Raw genomic sequence first — 17,123 nt, forward strand, 5'->3', positions numbered from 1 at the left:
CACGTTCAAGTATGTTAATCACAGCTCGAGCAATGAAAGCTTCATCCACTACTAACTGAAATAACGTAATGTAGAATGCTATTTTATTTTTCTAGATGTATATAATTTTTAGTTTTATTAAGTAGATACCTAAATTACAAAATAAAAAGTCCAGCTTTCTAAGGTTCTCTTAGAAAAAGTATCAACTTTAAAGGAAACTGGGAAGTTAAAGGGATAGGGAAAAAATCTTATAAACCTCATAAAAACGTGGAGAAATGCAGACAAAATTCTCAAATCGATTTATGAGGTCTAGAAGAATTTTGTCTGCATTTGTCCATGTTTTTATCAGGTTTATGAGATTAGATATAGGGATTTTTTATACAACTAGGTCGGCAGGTCGGCAAACAAGCGTACGACTCGCCTGCAAGCGATTACAGTAGCCTATAGAGGCCTGTAAAACCAGAAGCATCGCAAGCGCGTCACCAACCTTAGTCACGACCCTCCCCAGAGAAGCTCTGATCACCTTACTCACCACAGGAACACAACACTGCTTGATACAAGAGTATTTCTTTTATTCTCTTTCTTTAGTATCTTTTTAGGATCTTAGTTTATTTTCAAACGTAAGCGCTAAAACTATAAAATAATATATTCAACTAATGAAAATATAATAATTGTTGATGAAAAGATGATGAAGCTCAGTTGAAGACCTGGATTCTCACATAAACCTACAGCTTGTTATTTAGTGTTTCACTTCAGTCTGTAATATCCTACTACTGGGAATAGGCCTCTTTCCCCATGTAGGAGAAGAATCAGAGCTTAATCCACCACGCTGCTTCAATGCGGGTTGGCGGATATATTCCCTACTACGAGTAACGATCGCTATCAGGTGTACATGATAACAACCTGGACCGACGGCTTAACGTGCTCTCCGAGGTATGGTGGGGAGACCCACAAGGACTGCACAAACACCCAGACCGCGGCAAACACCTGTATGGTCAATACAAATGTTTATCATGTGCGGGGATCGAACCCGCAACCGCCAACGCAACAGGTACAAACCATGGCTATGTAACCGTTGCGCCAATGCTTTAGTGTTTATATCATTCAAATAAAAAAAGTAACCATTCTATCTAATCTTCCGTTGATAGTAGCAAACGCGTTTTCTCCAATGATGGAAGCGTTCAAACCCTGTGCAAGGTTTGGTACTACCGGTATAGGTACTGGATGCCCTGCCTGTAGTGCCTTCATCATCTTTGGTACTTTTGCACACTCAGCACCCTGAACAAAAGCAATAGAATAGATTTCATTTCTTTAGGGGGTTTCAATTTTCACTAGTTCGTTTAGAGTATTTACTGGTAAAGCGACTTATCATAGCATGATCCTTTAAAACAGTGGCGGATTTACCATTAGGGTGAATCTTGGGCGGCAAATTTTATCTAAATATTAAATATTTTTCAAACATTATTATATACCTAGATCCAGAAAATAAATGGGTATGATCGGATTTTTTATAGATCAATGGTATGGTCACAACCTTTGTACCAATGGATAACTAAAAAAAAGTGTGTGTATGCGATTCACACACGGCAGTAGTGAAACTTCTGAAAAGTCGTAAGAATGTATATTCAACAAGTTCAAAAACGTGTTAAATAGAGATAAAGCTCCTAAAAATATGAGCCATAGATTATAGATTAATCATAGATAATAGATTTCGATCTGGAATGACGTCTAGAAAAATGAGTTGGAAGTTGTAGTACTAGTGGTCACCCAGTGGTTGAAATTCGACCATAATTATTTTAAATTATAATCACTTCATCACTTCAGCCTATCGCAGTCCACTGCTGGACATAGGCCTCCCCAAGTTCGCGCCACACATCCCGGTCTTCCGCAATCCTCATCCAGCCTACACCGGCAATCTTACGTAGATCGTCGGTCCAACGGGCCGGAGGACGTCCCACACTGCGTTTGCCAAGACGCGGTCTCCACTCTAGGACCCGTCTACTCCAACGGCCATCGGTCCTGCGACACAGATGACCAGCCCACTGCCACTTCAACTTGCTAATTCTGTGGGCTATGTCGGTTACCTTCGTTCTCTCGCGGATAGTCTCATTTCTAATCCTGTCTTTGAGAGAGACCCCAAGCATAGCCCGTTCCATTGCACGTTGAGCGACTCTAAACTTGTGGACCAGTCTCTTGGTCAGTGTCCACGTCTCGGCTCCGTATGTTAACACAGGCAGGACGCATTGCTCGAAAACTTTTGTCTTCAAGCATTGCGGAATCTTCGAAGTGAAGACTCGACGGAGTCTGCCAAACGCCGCCCAGCCCAACCGAATCCTCCTATCGGCCTCCTTCTCGAAGTTGTTGCGGCCTAGTTGGATAGTATGGCCTAGGTAAATATAATCCTGAACAACTTCGAGAAGGGTACCATCGACCGATACCGGTATCGGTATGACTTGGTTGTTAAACATAACTTTCGTCTTATCCAAGTTCATACAGAGACCGACACGTCGGGAGGACTCGTTTAGGCCGGCCAGCATTTGGCCTAACTCATCCAGCGTCTCCGCAAAGATGACAATATCGTCGGCGAAACGAAGGTGAGAGATGAATTCACCGTTGACGTTGATGCCCCGTTCCCCCCAATCCAAGGTCTTAAAAACATCCTCTAGCGCAGTGGTAAACAGTTTCGGTGATATTACATCCCCCTGTCTTACCCCGCGCCGGAGGAAAATAGGTCTTGTTCTTTGGTCATTGACATGAACGGTCATCGTCGCCGCGTCGTACATAGATTTTAGTACCTCGATATATCGCCAGTCGATATGACATCTCTGCAGAGAGTCCAGGACAGCCCAGGTCTCGACGGAGTCGAAGGCTTTCTCGTTGTCCACAAATGCCATACACAGCGGTTGATTATATTCTTCCGTCTTTTGGATAATCTGCCGAACAGTATGGATGTGGTCCACGGTGCTGTAGCCATTTCGAAACCCAGCCTGCTCTGGTGGTTGGAATTCGTCGAGTCTTCTGGCGAGACGATTCGTAAAAACCCTCGAAAACAGCTTATAGACGTGGCTCAGAAGTGAGATCGGTCTGTAATTCTTTAACAGAGACTTATCGCCTCTCTTAAAGAACAGCACCACCACACTCCTGGACCACGCCTCCGGCGTGGTACCTCGGTGGATGACGGCGTTAAATAGTCTTGCCAAGGCTTTCAGGACAGGTCGCCCTGCGGCTTTAAGGAGTTCAGTGGTAACTCCGTCATCCCCCGGGGCCCTCCCGTTTTTAAGCTGCCCGAGCGCTGCACCAATGTCATCCTCTTCGAAGTCCGGGATACACTCCGAATAATGGCGCAACAATGGTGCCCGTGGATCTTCGGTATCCCAAGTCGCAGGCTTGCGTGCGCTCGACGAGTACAGCTGTCCATAAAAATTCTCAACCTCTTCTCGGACCTGAGGGCGAGAGCAGACGGTTCTGCCATCTGCTGTTTTAAGCTTCGCAAGAAGGCTTCTCCCCAATGGTCTTTGGAAAACTTTGGACCCCCTATTCTGCTCAATCAGAGTAGCAACCTCTCTCGTATTTGAGCAGCGGAGGTCTCGGCGAATAATTTTCCGTACCCTCTTGGAAAGAGCCCTCTGTTCTGGCGAAGCAGCCGGCAACTCGCGCCTCTGCCGCATCAGATCCAAGGCTTCGGGAGAAAGTTTGGACTGCTTCGTTGGCTTTGTTGGTGGAAAGTGCCTGCGACCCAGTGTACACACCGTCTTCACCACGTTGTCGGTTATCTCGTCCACGTCGCTAGTAGTTTCCAGCGAATCGAATCGGTTTTGGAGTTCCAACTGAAACTGCTCGGAGCCACATAGTATTTGGGGCAGCGTAGGTCGGAGAGTAGATTTCATCAAGCGGGTCCGCTCCTTTCGGAGACATATATTCAGAGTGCCCCGTACTAACGTTAAATTATAAGTTTGAACATTATTAAATATTAAGGTTCTGTGGTCAAAGACTGTACTTATATATATAATAACTAGCCGATACCCTCGACTTCGTCTGCGCAGGATTAGTAAGTACTTCGAGTAGCTTATTATTTTCTCAATATCTATCTTTATAAAATTCATCAAAATCGGTTCTGCGACATAAAAATCAATTTGTTATTAACAATTTTTATTGTATTTTTAGTTCCCTGTTTTTGCGATAATGGCTTACTCATAAAAAATAGATATATGCTGTCGCTGACTTTTTTGTAGGACTAATTGAGATAAACATTTCTCTTTTACATTATATATGTGTAAACTCTACAGTTTTGCAGCGTACGCCAGAATAGCTCGCAGATGGCAGATTTTATTCCGACATACTTGACAATTATCGATATGTTTTGGACAAATCACACACCATCTTTAAAAATTATAGCCTATTTGTTATTCTAATGTATAAGCTATATTATTTTAAACTTTCATTAAAATCCATTCGGTAGTTTTTGCGTGAAAGAAGAACAATCATTTATACATCCATACATACAAACTTTCGCGTTTATAGTATTATTAGGATTAACAAAAGAGTACCTTTATAGTTTTTGTGTCAAATACATGGTGGTGTGTGTAATGTTTTTTTTTTATTTAAGGATTTAATGTACTTTTTATGCATAATTTCAAAAAATATATTAGCTTTCTGCACTCCTTATCTATATAAACTTTAAGTAAGCGAAATTTCATACTTCGTCTGCGCAATTTTCGTAAAAAGGCGTACAAAGTTTTTGCTTCACGTATTAATATACAGAAGATAATTATAAGTTGCAAAAAAAAAGAAATTTTGTTTTTTGTTAATAACTCAAAGTTTTAAATCAAAAAGTCCCTCCTTTGACTTTTAGAGTTCTATCTCAATTATTTATAATGTAAGACGGCCGCCAAGGCTTGCGCTCGTCGCCGCCAAAGCGAGTAGGTAGGTACGTCCTGCAAAATAACTTTTTTTAGTATAAAATATTTATTGAAAAATAAAAAAAAGTGCGTGCGTAGAAAGTACACGTGTCAAAAGTAAAACTTCTTTAGCAAGTCTCGTTTATATTTATACAAATCTATTTATATATTATTGTATTTGATATTAATGTAACAATTTCTGTTGTTCGACAAAAACGTTGCACATCTTCGTGACGCTATTATTATTATTATTATTGCGTTAAATCCGTAAAATTTTTACCCTCATGCGCCTAAAGAAGTTTCACTTCAAAAATATATATGTTGTATATCTCAGGAATACACGTTGCTAAAGTTTTTAACAATCATGTATTTTGTTTATAATAATTTTTTGATGAATTTCCTTTAATTTGTTAGCTTTAGCTCATATTTTTAGAAGATTTATCTCTATTTAACGTTTTGGACTTGTTGACTAGACTAGTAGGTGAGTAGGTCAGCTAGTTATTTTATAGAATTATGGAATGGTGGCCATTTTGAATATGTGTTATGATCTAGTTTGTAAAATCTATCTAATACAATTAAACGAGCAATTATTGTATACATACATACATACATATAATGACGCAGAGACCACTTCTTTCCACTTGCTACGATCATTACATACTTCTTTCGCTTCGTCCACTTTCATTATTCCCTTCATACATGCTCTTCGGTTTAGGGTACTCTTGACCTGGCTTTTTTTCAAGACGTCCCTTATTTGGTCTGGGAACGTCCGCCTAGATCTACCCCTTCCAACCCTTCCAATAACACTCGCCTTATACACTTTTTTCGTCGATCGTTCTTCACTCATTCTCTCGACATGACCAAACCATCTGAGCATACCTTGCTCAAGTTTTGTCACTACATCTTCTTTCAGACCACAACGTTTCCTTATCTTACTATTTCTTATCCTGTCACCCAGTTTAACTCTTATTATACTTCTTAAAGCTCTCACCTCAACTGCATTTATTCTGCTTTCATGTTTCTTCTGCCATACCCAACTTTCACTTCCATACATGAGTGTCGGAACCAACACTCCCTCATGCACAGCCAAACGAGCCTTGTGAGACACTTTCCAACTACTCATAAAGGAGTGCAAAGCTCCATTCACCCTGTTTCCTGCATTCACTCTTCTTTCAATATCACTCTCACACTTTCCATCTCTTGTAAACTGTGAACACAGATACACAAACTCATTCACCTGTTCAATTTGTTCATCTCCAATCACGATATTGCAGTCTGTCACTACCTCATCTCTTTCAAACACCATCACTTTCGTCTTCTTTACATTCATCTCCATTCCCTTTCTTAAAAAAGCTTTACTCATATCAATTACCATCTGCTGCAACTCCTCGGGCGAAGACGCAAGTAATACTTGAACATCAGCATAGAGAAGACATTTGACGAGTAACTCATTCATTCTCAATCCATTTTCATTCTCTTTTAAATCTGTCAAACAATTGTCCATGAATAGATTAAACAGCCACGGTGACGCTACACATCCCTGTCTAGCACCTTTTTCGATATTAGACCATTCAGTGTATGCTACATTTACTCTCATACAAGCACTAGAATACCTATAAAGAGACTGCAATGCTCGTATGAGGACACTGCTCAACCATTCACGGACAATGCTGACCACAAGTCATTCCTCATCACTCTATCATTGGCCTTTTCTAAATCTACGAACGCGCGATAGACTTTTTTGTTTTTGAACAAACACTTTTCGGCTATGCACCGCAAAGAAAAGTCCTGATCCGTACATCCCATTCCTTTCTAAATCCTGCTTGTGCTCCCATACTTTATCGTCTGTTTCATTCACAATCCTCTCTATCAACACTTTTGCATACAATTTAACGACGACGCTGAGGAGCCTTATAGCGCGGTAATTCCTGCAGTCCTGCCGTAACCCTTTTCCCTTGTACAATCGGACGATTACGGCTTTGCACCAGTCTCTCGGTACTTACCATTTCGCCAGCACAAATTGAAAAGGCGGTACAGTTGGCTAGCCACTATGCCATGTCCAACCTTCAGCATTTCGACGGTAAACCTGTCATACCCTTGCAGCCTTACCTAATCTCATACTTTTCAACGCTTTCACTATTTCATCCATGCTTATCTCCCTTTCATCAGCATTTATACTCTCTTCCATGGAAGGTGCCGTATGCTGTACCTGCACTTCCTCTCTTTCGAACAAACTTTCAAAATACTCTTTCCATCTCTTTAACACGCATTCTTCTCCTTTTATAATGCTCCCATCTTGACTCCTGATTGTACTCAGTTCCGAGGTAGAGATTTTTTCTCTGGCAGTTTTGATAGATTTCCAGAAAAACTTAATGTTTGACTTGAAATCTTCAGCGAGCCTTCTATCAAAATCATCCTTTCGTTCCTCTTTCTTTCTAAACACAACTTCTTTCACCGCTAATTTCAATCTTTTATACTTCGTTCTTGCTTCCTTTGTTTCGTCATCCGTTGCCTTTTGAACTTTTTGGTTAGCTTTTGTCGCTAACCAATCCAACCACGCTTTCTTCTTTTCTTGCACAGCCTTTTGTACATCTTTATCCATCCACACATTAAAGTTCTTTCTTCCTTTCCTTTTTTTAGCTACTCTTCTTATATATATACACACACACACATACACGCACATGCACACACGAACGCGCACGCGCACGCACACACACACACACACACACACATATATATATAATCTGAATCTCGGAAACGGATCCAAAGATTTTCATGAAATTTAGTATTTAGAAGGTTTCGATGGGAAAGGAAGGGGTCGATAAATCCAACTAGCTAGGATTCATTTTTAGAAAATGTCGTTTTATCCCTGTTTTTAGGCAATAAAAAATGGCTACAATATCGTTAGAATACGAAGATAAATTTCGCAACTGACAATAAAATTGTAATAGCTCGGGTGCGAAATCGGCCGGTCGTAAACGACTGAGGAGACCACGGGTCAAATCCATACCAGGTCGATTATTATTATTATTATTATTTTCGATGATTTCGAAAAAATATTATTCATATTTTATCAATATGTAAATCGTATTTAAATATGATTTCCAAGAAACACGATTTACTAAAAATATCGAGCTAAGCTCGGTTACCCAGGTACTAATATATTTAAACTTAAACTATCTAATTCTAATTCGGTTTTTAGTAATTGTTATATTACTTATATTATATTTTAACACTTACATAAATTAGGCAAGTGCACTTAAGCTTTTTGCAGGCAACGATTGTGGCCGCAAGTAAAGCACCCGTCGCAACTGGCACGATGACGGCATCCGTTTCCGGTAGTTGTGTGATGATCTCGATGCCCAAAGTACCTAACCCAGCCATCACCAGGGGATCATCTGATCTATGATATTGTTTTCCATATAATTATGGATTTTAATTGTTACGAATATGTTGAGCTTTCATGTAGAGATAAAAATATTATTTAGTACATACCTAATCTAACAAGGTAAACCACCTTGTGTTCCTTGAACTTAAATAGTTACACCTCCTATGTACATATTTTGAGCACAGCGTATTACATATACTATAGGCTAAGCAATACTAAAGTTATAACAAGATTTTTAGAAAATTTCTAGCAAGAATATACGTTTAATCTTTATATGTCACACTTATACGCATTCTGTTCAAAAATAAATAAATAAAATTTTAGGTGTTTACCGATTACGATTTCGAAAAAGAAAAAAACTAGCAGACGACCAGAAGAATGAACTACAGAGTTTTATATCTTTAAAACCTAAAATACGTATTGTTTTTACTAACTCAATATTAAAATTAAGAACCTTAGTAATATTTTACATCCATCACGATTAGCTTTTTTAGCATAATTTATAGTATCTTCAAGAGTATCACCAAATAGTACTACATCAGTACCAAGCTCAGCGCAACGTTGGGACTGAGATGGTGGGGTACAATCAGGCAATACCACTGTCACCTAAATAAAATATGCGATCCAAATTATAGTAACGAAAAACAGTATAACTCTTTTACATCTCATAAATAAATAATAATTTTCATATTAACCGGTATTCCCATTGTTCCGCCATGGTAAGCAGCTGCCAACGCCATGTTACCAGATGACGGTACTAAAACTCCTCTTTGACGCATTTCTTCACTTTGTGCTACAAAAGCATTTCGAATTCCACGCTCTGCACAACTTTAAGTAACAGTGAAATAAACATGTTAGGATTTTACAAATAAAGCGTATTTTTTAAAATAGTACAAATATTTCCTACCTGCCGGTATATTGCAGATTGTCACATTTCAAATAGACATTGTAGTCCATATATTTGCATATTTTTGCTTCCTACAATTTTGAACTGTAGTTATATTTACTAAAGTTTACATGAAAATGCGATTTCCGTAACTACTTACACAAAGCGGTGTATGTATAACACCATCCTCTATTCTTTCAGCTGCTTGTTTAATTTCATTGAACGATAGTATGTAAGGTTTCTCTAGTCCGAAATCACCCTAAATATAAAAATAATTTCAGTAGATATATATAAGCTTTTCTTATGTAAGTGTATTGCTTAAATGGACCAGTCTCTAGTTTTTAGCTTGGCATTTTAATTTATTTTTAATCTTCCAACACACAAAATTTCCAAATAAAGCCTATAATATGTAACTTAGAATACAACCGAAGAATTCATTTACCATTTTATAATTTTTTCTGTATACATTGGTAATTTTAATGCCCAAAAATATTATTTACTTTGAATCAAAATAAGATTTTAATTTTTTAATTAAATTTCAATCAGAAATGGCAGATTGTTAAACATGACGTATTTTTCATTTTTAATAAGACATAATATATGTTAAAAAGTGTGATTGTCAGAAACAAATAAGGTTAGTGGTTGGTTAGAGGAAACATCCTAGGAATGACTGTAAGACAAATAGTCTAAGATTTTAACTAGACACTGGTTTCTTTCCAATTACATAAAAAACGACGCTATATAATGCATTATTCGACAAAGCGCTTTCCATCACCGACGCTTCGAACATTGTTGCAGGGCTTGGTAAAATTTTTAACGTTATGTTTTACCGGTAAATATTGGTAGCAACTAAAACTACTGAGGAATAGCCTTTATAGTTAAAATACATTGAGCCAAGTGGTTTAATAATTTTAATATGTTTCCCATCAACTGCACCAACGCAATGCCGATAATTGACTTTTTTCCGAATTCTTCAGAAATATTTTCCCACATGTCTTTAGTAGGTGTGGGCATACTGTTGGTTATTTTGACAGGATCGAGGAATAGTAATAAAGCTTTTATCTTTTAAACACTTTTTCTTTTATTTTTTTATATTCTTCATTTACATATTTACCACTTACAAATCTTACCTTTACTATTATTATTACAAAACTGCCATAGACAAAAAAGACATCCTAAATTCATAGAGTGATAATAACATGAAAAAAACTTTTGGAAGTGGAACATTGTCCTTTCCTCAACACTCTCCCTCAATGTTACAATCTTCCAAACCCAACAAAGTAACAAACTTTCTAAAATGATGAGTGGTTAGAGGCTTTGTCATTAAATCTGCTAACTGATTATTTGTAGAAATATAAATTACCTTAATGAGTCCCTGTTCTACCTTTTCCTTAATAAAATTGTATTTTATATCAATATGTTTGAGACGTTTCTGATCAGGATTATTAACAGTCTTTATAGTGCTCTGATTATCTTCAAAAATAGTTACATGTTTCAAGTTAACATCTACATCTTTAAGTAATTTTATTAACCAGCAAGACTCTACACAACTTTCACACAAAGCAACTAACTCAGCCTCAGTAGTACTTAATGTCACAATATTTTGTTTTTTAGACTTCCAAGAAATAGTATTACCATAAAGTTTAAAAACATAACCACTAGTAGACTTTCTGTCCATGCTTCTAGCAAAATCAGAATCAGCATATCCTACTAGAGTATTATTATTATTAACATTACAATTGGTATAAGTTAACTGATAATTAACTGTTTGTTTTATGTATCTAAGAACTCGCTTTAAAGCTTTTACAAGTTTTACACTAGGTTTTCCTTGAAATCTGCTTAAGTATGAAACAGCTGTAGCTAAATCAGGTCTAGTGCTAACCATACAATACATTAAAGATCCTATGAGTGATCTACAATAGTTTTCTAACGTCATGTCTAGGTCAGTGTTTATGTCTAGTTGTAAATTAGGATCCATAGGTGTATCCATGCCCTTACAATCTTGCATACCATATTTCTTTAAAACATTTTGTAAATACTTAGTTTGATTCAGATAGATCTGTCCATTTTGTTTTAATATAGAAATTCCCAAATAAGTTAAATTATTACTTCCCATATCTTTCATTCTAAATTTTTCTGACAAATATCTTTTTATTTTTTCGATTTCTTTATTGTTAGGTCCAAAAATTAACAAATCATCAACATATATTAATAAGTATATATCTTTCTTATAATATAAACAATAATCATTATTAGATCTTTCAAAACCATAAGTAGTTATAACTTCGTTAAATTTCTCATACCAATATTTAGGAGATTTCTTTAATCCGTATAGTGACTTATTTAGTTTTAATACATGACCATCTGGTATATTTAATCCCTGAGGGGGCTTTAAGTATACATCTTCATCTATCCTACCATAAAGAAAAGCTCCTTTGACATCCATTTGATGAATATTATAGTCTCTGTGTGCTGCTACTGACAACAACACTCTCAATGTTTGCAGTTTCAAAACCGGTGAGTAAATGTTTTCTAAATTTTCTTTTTGCTGGAATCCTCTTACTACCAACCTTGCTTTACATATTTCCTTGTCTCCAATATCTTTTCTAGTAAATATCCACTTGGTATCTATTAACTTATTATTCTCTGGTTTAGGTACTATCTTCCATGTTTCACTCTCTTGTAGGACTTTCATTTCTTCTGATATAGCATTTTCCCATTGCTGTTTATCTTCTCTGTTCTGTATCTCTTCAAAACGTTGTGGTGCGTCAGAATGAATCGTAAGTAAAGCATATAATATATCTCCTGTATCTTCATTATCATCTAACTGGTAATCTGTTTGCCATTTAGGTTTTCTAATATTTCTTCTAGGTCTCTCCCTGCTTGCTAGCTCCTTTTCAACCTGTCGGTCTTCTAATTTTTGCACTGCATCTTCATAAACTTCTGTGTTTTCTTCACTGCATGACTCTTTATTCTGTTTCTCTTGTGTGTTATCTTCTGTATTCTTCTCTGTTATTCTCTTACCTTCTTCTTGTTTCTTTTCAGGTGATTTTTTTCTTTCTTCGGGTGCTTCATCTTTTTCTTCTACATCTTGGTAAGGTAAGTAAATTCTTGGTACATATTTTTCTTTAGGTTTTTCATCGAATATCACATTTCTTGCATGTACTTCCTTTTGTGTTTCAGGATCGAAGAGTATGTAACCTGCTGGAGCATATCCAATCATAATCATCTTACGTCCAGTGTTATCAAGCTTCTGTCTGCACTCTTTTGGTACATAATTATATGCTAAACTTCCAAATACTCTCATGTTTGACACATTCGGTTTTCTTCCTTCCCAGAGTTCACTTGCAGTATGGTACCTGTCTGCTGATGGACTTCGGTTACTAACATATGCTGAGTACAATACAGCATCTCCCCAAAACTCTTTTCCTAAAGTTGAATCTAATAAAATTGTTCTGGTCTTTTCCAACAACGTTCTATTCATTCTCTCTGCTACCCCATTCATTTCTGGATTATATGGGACCGTGTACTCCAATTTAATTCCTTTGTAATAACAAAAATCTTGAAATTCTTTATTTACATATTCCTTACCGTTATCTGATCTAAGTTTTAAGATGTTCCTATTAAAATGGTTTGTAACATAATAATAATATTGTTTGAATTTACTAAAAACTTCACTTTTATTATTTAATAGGTATATCATTACAAAATGAGTATAATCATCAATGAAGGTTATAAAATAGCGATATCCATTTCTTGTTGGTGGGTTAATTGGCCCACACACATCTGTATGAACTAATTCTAAAGGCCTGGACGCCCTACGACCCTCTCTATTAAATGGTTGTCTTGTCATTTTACCTGTCACACACTGTTCACACAATGTATCATAATTATTTGTTTTTAAGTCTCCTAATCCATTTACCATGTTATTTTGTTTTAATAAACTTAAATTTTTAATTCCTAAATGTCCAAAGCGCCTATGCCACAAGTTAACATCATCAATATTAGTGTAGTCACATTCCAGTTTATCTATTAACAATTTGACTGTATAAAGTGAACCTTCTTGATTTCCTATCATGGTAAGATCATTATAGTTGTATACTCTAATCTTACCTTTGTAAAATTCTACTCTAAAGCCATGGTTTTCTATTTTAGATACTGACAATAGGTTCTTTCTTAAATCAGGGACATAATAAACATTTTTAATAGTAAAATAAGACTCTTTTCTACCAACAAAACATTTTACATTAATATTACCTATGCCAATTGCTTGTAACATGATACCATTTTTAGCTGCTGCAATTATTTTAGGTTTACTTAATTCTATGTAATCTATAAAGAAACTTTTATTATTAGTTAAGTGATCAGAGCAACCTGAGTCTACACACCATGTAGTGTAGTTACTTTCATTTACATTCACCTCACTAATACACAGCGGTGCCTCCTCTTCTTCAAATGTTGACAGGAATGTGTGATGGTTCTTTTCATGGTAGTGTCCCCTATATTGTCCTCGTCCTCTGCCATGTCCACGTCCTCTGCCATATCCACGTCCTCGTCCTGCATTCAGGTATTGTCCTTCTTGACCTTTTTGTCCGCATCCTGCATTACCTCCTCGGGCTGGTCCGTAACGTCCTCTCCCTCTATTATGGCATTGAAACTTCTTATGGCCCGGCAAACCACAGTTGTAGCACAGGAAAGCATTGTTGACAGCTGTTGTCACCTCTGATTTTGTTTTCTTTCTTTTCTCCTCTTCCCCCAGCAATCTCTCTTTGACAAAGTTGACACTAAGATCAGTCATAGTTTCCAAAGTTGTTATTATTACTTCATAAGATTTCGGCATACTGAGTAAGATGTAATTCACCTTTTCTTCCTCTGACAGGGTGGATCCTCCGTTTTTGAGTTGTGTAAACAATTCCTCCATTTGTGTAAAGTGTGATTGCAATTTTTCATTTTCATTAAACTTAATTTCCATTAATTGTCTTCTTATAAAAATTTTACTTCTGGTATTTTTCTTCATGAAGTTTTCTTCTAATATCTTAAGCATCCCATATGCCGTTTTCTCGTCTTTTATATATTCAATATGACTGTCTGCAATGGAGCTTACTAAAATGCTTACTGCTCTTGTTTCCTTTTTTATGTTTTCTGTTTTGATCGCAAAATTCTCACTTTCTATAGCATCTAAGCATTCCTGCTCTCTTAATATAGTTTTCAATCTGTATTTCCACGTATCGAAATTTTCTCCTTCAAACTGTTTCATGTTGTTTTAAAATTTATCCCCAATAGGGAAAGGCAAAGGACTATAATCCATACAGCCTAGTCTGAATTTGTAAGTTTCGTTCTGATATATCAAAAGGCCGGAGCCAAGTCTGAAGTAACTTTATTGTTCTTCTGATTCGATGACTGGTAGAGTAAGGCCGAAACCAAGTCTGAAATTTCATATTTTCGTCTACTCTTCTTTGTCTATAAGTGATAGGCGAGGTCGAAACCAAGTCTGTAATAGGCCGAAGCCTGAAATATCAAAATAAAATTTCACATCCGATGAATGAAGGTCCTGATCCTGTTTCAAATATCATTGATAGTATTGCAAATAAATTCAAATATACTAGTATAGTTATCCAAATTAGTCAATAAATCTTGTGTATTGCGCGGGACATTTTTTGGTCCAGAAGTTGATAACAAGTTGGCTATAAATAAGAGGCGTTCCAGATTAAAAGCGGAGCATTCAAAAAATATGTGATCTAAAGACTGTGTAGAGTTGTTGGTGCAATGTGGGCAAACGGGCGATGAGATGATACGCATACGATTCAAATGTGCATTAAATCTGCAATGTCCAAATCTCAAGCGGCATAGTATTGTATAATATTTTCTGCTTCTATGTTGATGCGATTTAGTAAACCAAGGACTTTTTCCAATATCTTGATTTATCTGAGCATACCAAGATCCTTTTCTTAACAAGGTTTGTCGCCAAAGATCACGCCAATCAGATAGGATTTTTGATTTAATAGCAACTAATAGATCAGTGTATGGTACGGCAACATTCTCATCAACAGGGCTGCCGCTGTCACTGTCAACAATTGAACGTGCCAGAAAGTCCACATGTTCATTTCCCCTTACTCCTATATGTGAAGGTGTCCACAATAATTTGATGTTGTAGTTTCTTCTGGATAGTTGATAAAGGAGATGTCTTATTTCTAAAATGATGAAGTTTGTATTAGCACTGAATTGATAATTATCTAAAGCCTTTAGAACGCTCATACTGTCAGTAATGATCAGCCAATATTGATTAGTTTGTTTTTTAATGAATTCTAGGGCAGCAGTAATTGCTAGAGCTTCAGCTGTAAATATTGATATCTCCTTTTTCAATCTGACGCCTTGGCCAAACTTCAGATGAGGTACATAATAGGCCATGGAAACATTTATATCATTTTTTGATCCATCTGTGTAAACTTGTTTGAACTTATCAGAGTATTGTGCTATGAGGTTGTAAACTTCCTGGCGCTCTTTTAGCTTATGGTCAATAATAATATCGATTTGATTAATAAGACAGTCAAACTCCTTTTCGTAACACATCCAATTGCTAGAACTGTGTATTTTGTGTTGGTTATTTAGATTTAACATGAATGAATATTCGAAGAGAATAAATGGGTTATTAGAAGTTAATGGAGCATTTACAGGATATTTACTATGTAAGTAATTAAGCTTTTTAATTAGAGGATGATTACTAATGGAAAACAGTTTTAGCAAAAAACAGTATTTCAAATATTTAAATCTAAGGTGTAAGGGGGAAATGTTGCACTCGACCTGTAACGAATTAATTGGGGTTGTTTTCATGGCGCCAGTGATAAGTCTCAGGCTGTGATTTTGAATAATATTTAATTTGTTAACCAACTTGTCATTAGCAGAAAAACATAGAAATCCATATTCAAAATGACTGCGTACAAGAGATTTATATAGGGTAAGAAGGATTTTTGGATCAGAACCCCAATATGTTTTTGCAAGAGACTTTAAAATATTAAGAGCCTTAAGAGCTCTATCAACTATGTGGTCTACATATTTGTTCCATGATAAGTTATTCATGAATATAACACCTAAAAATTTAACTTCATTTGTGATAAGAAGAGATATATTATTATAGTTTATTTTAATTCTTTCAGACCCTACTTTATTAAAAACTATGACTTTAGACTTTTCAAAGCTAATGTCCAATGCAAGATAATTAAAATAAGAATTTAATTTAACTAAAGCTTCGTTTAACTTAAGATTTAGGGTAGTTATATTATTACTAGAACAATAGACTACCAAATCATCAGCAAACTGTAAATTGTATATATGAGAGCCTAGAATTAAGTTTAATCTATGTATATAAAGTGTGAAAATCAATGGACTCAAAATGCTACCTTGACATGTACCTTTATGAGAAAGCCTTGGACCAATAAGTCTATTATTATACTTAACAAATACCTTCCTACTGTGCAAAAAATTAAAAATCCATTGTATAACTTTTACAGGTAAACCAATCGCAGCTAATTCCGTGGATAGAATATGATGGTTAACATTATTAAAGGCTCCAACTACATCGAAGAAAACTCCAGCGAGAGCTTGCTTTGATTGTATAGCATTATAAATATCAAGATGTAAGTGAGCAATGCTCTCCCTTGAAGACCTGCCTCTTCTAAAACCAAACTGATTAGAAGGTAAAATATGATTAGACTCTATGAAATGTTCCAATCTTTGTTTTAAAAGTTGTTCAAATATTTTTCCCATGCAAGAAGTCAATGCTATAGGTCTATATGAATCAAAGTTAAACTTGTCCTTGTTGGGTTTTAAGATAGGTACTAAACAATCAACCTTCCAATCCATAGGAATAAGATTATGCTCCCAAAGAAGATTCAGGATATTTAATAAAATTAGTTTAGATTGAGAAGACAGGTGTTTAAGCATTTTATATGAAATGTAGTCAAGGCCAGGTGTA

The sequence above is a fragment of the Melitaea cinxia genome, chromosome 18 (genome assembly GCF_905220565.1).
Source record: "Melitaea cinxia chromosome 18, ilMelCinx1.1, whole genome shotgun sequence".
Classification (NCBI taxonomy): domain Eukaryota; kingdom Metazoa; phylum Arthropoda; class Insecta; order Lepidoptera; family Nymphalidae; genus Melitaea; species Melitaea cinxia.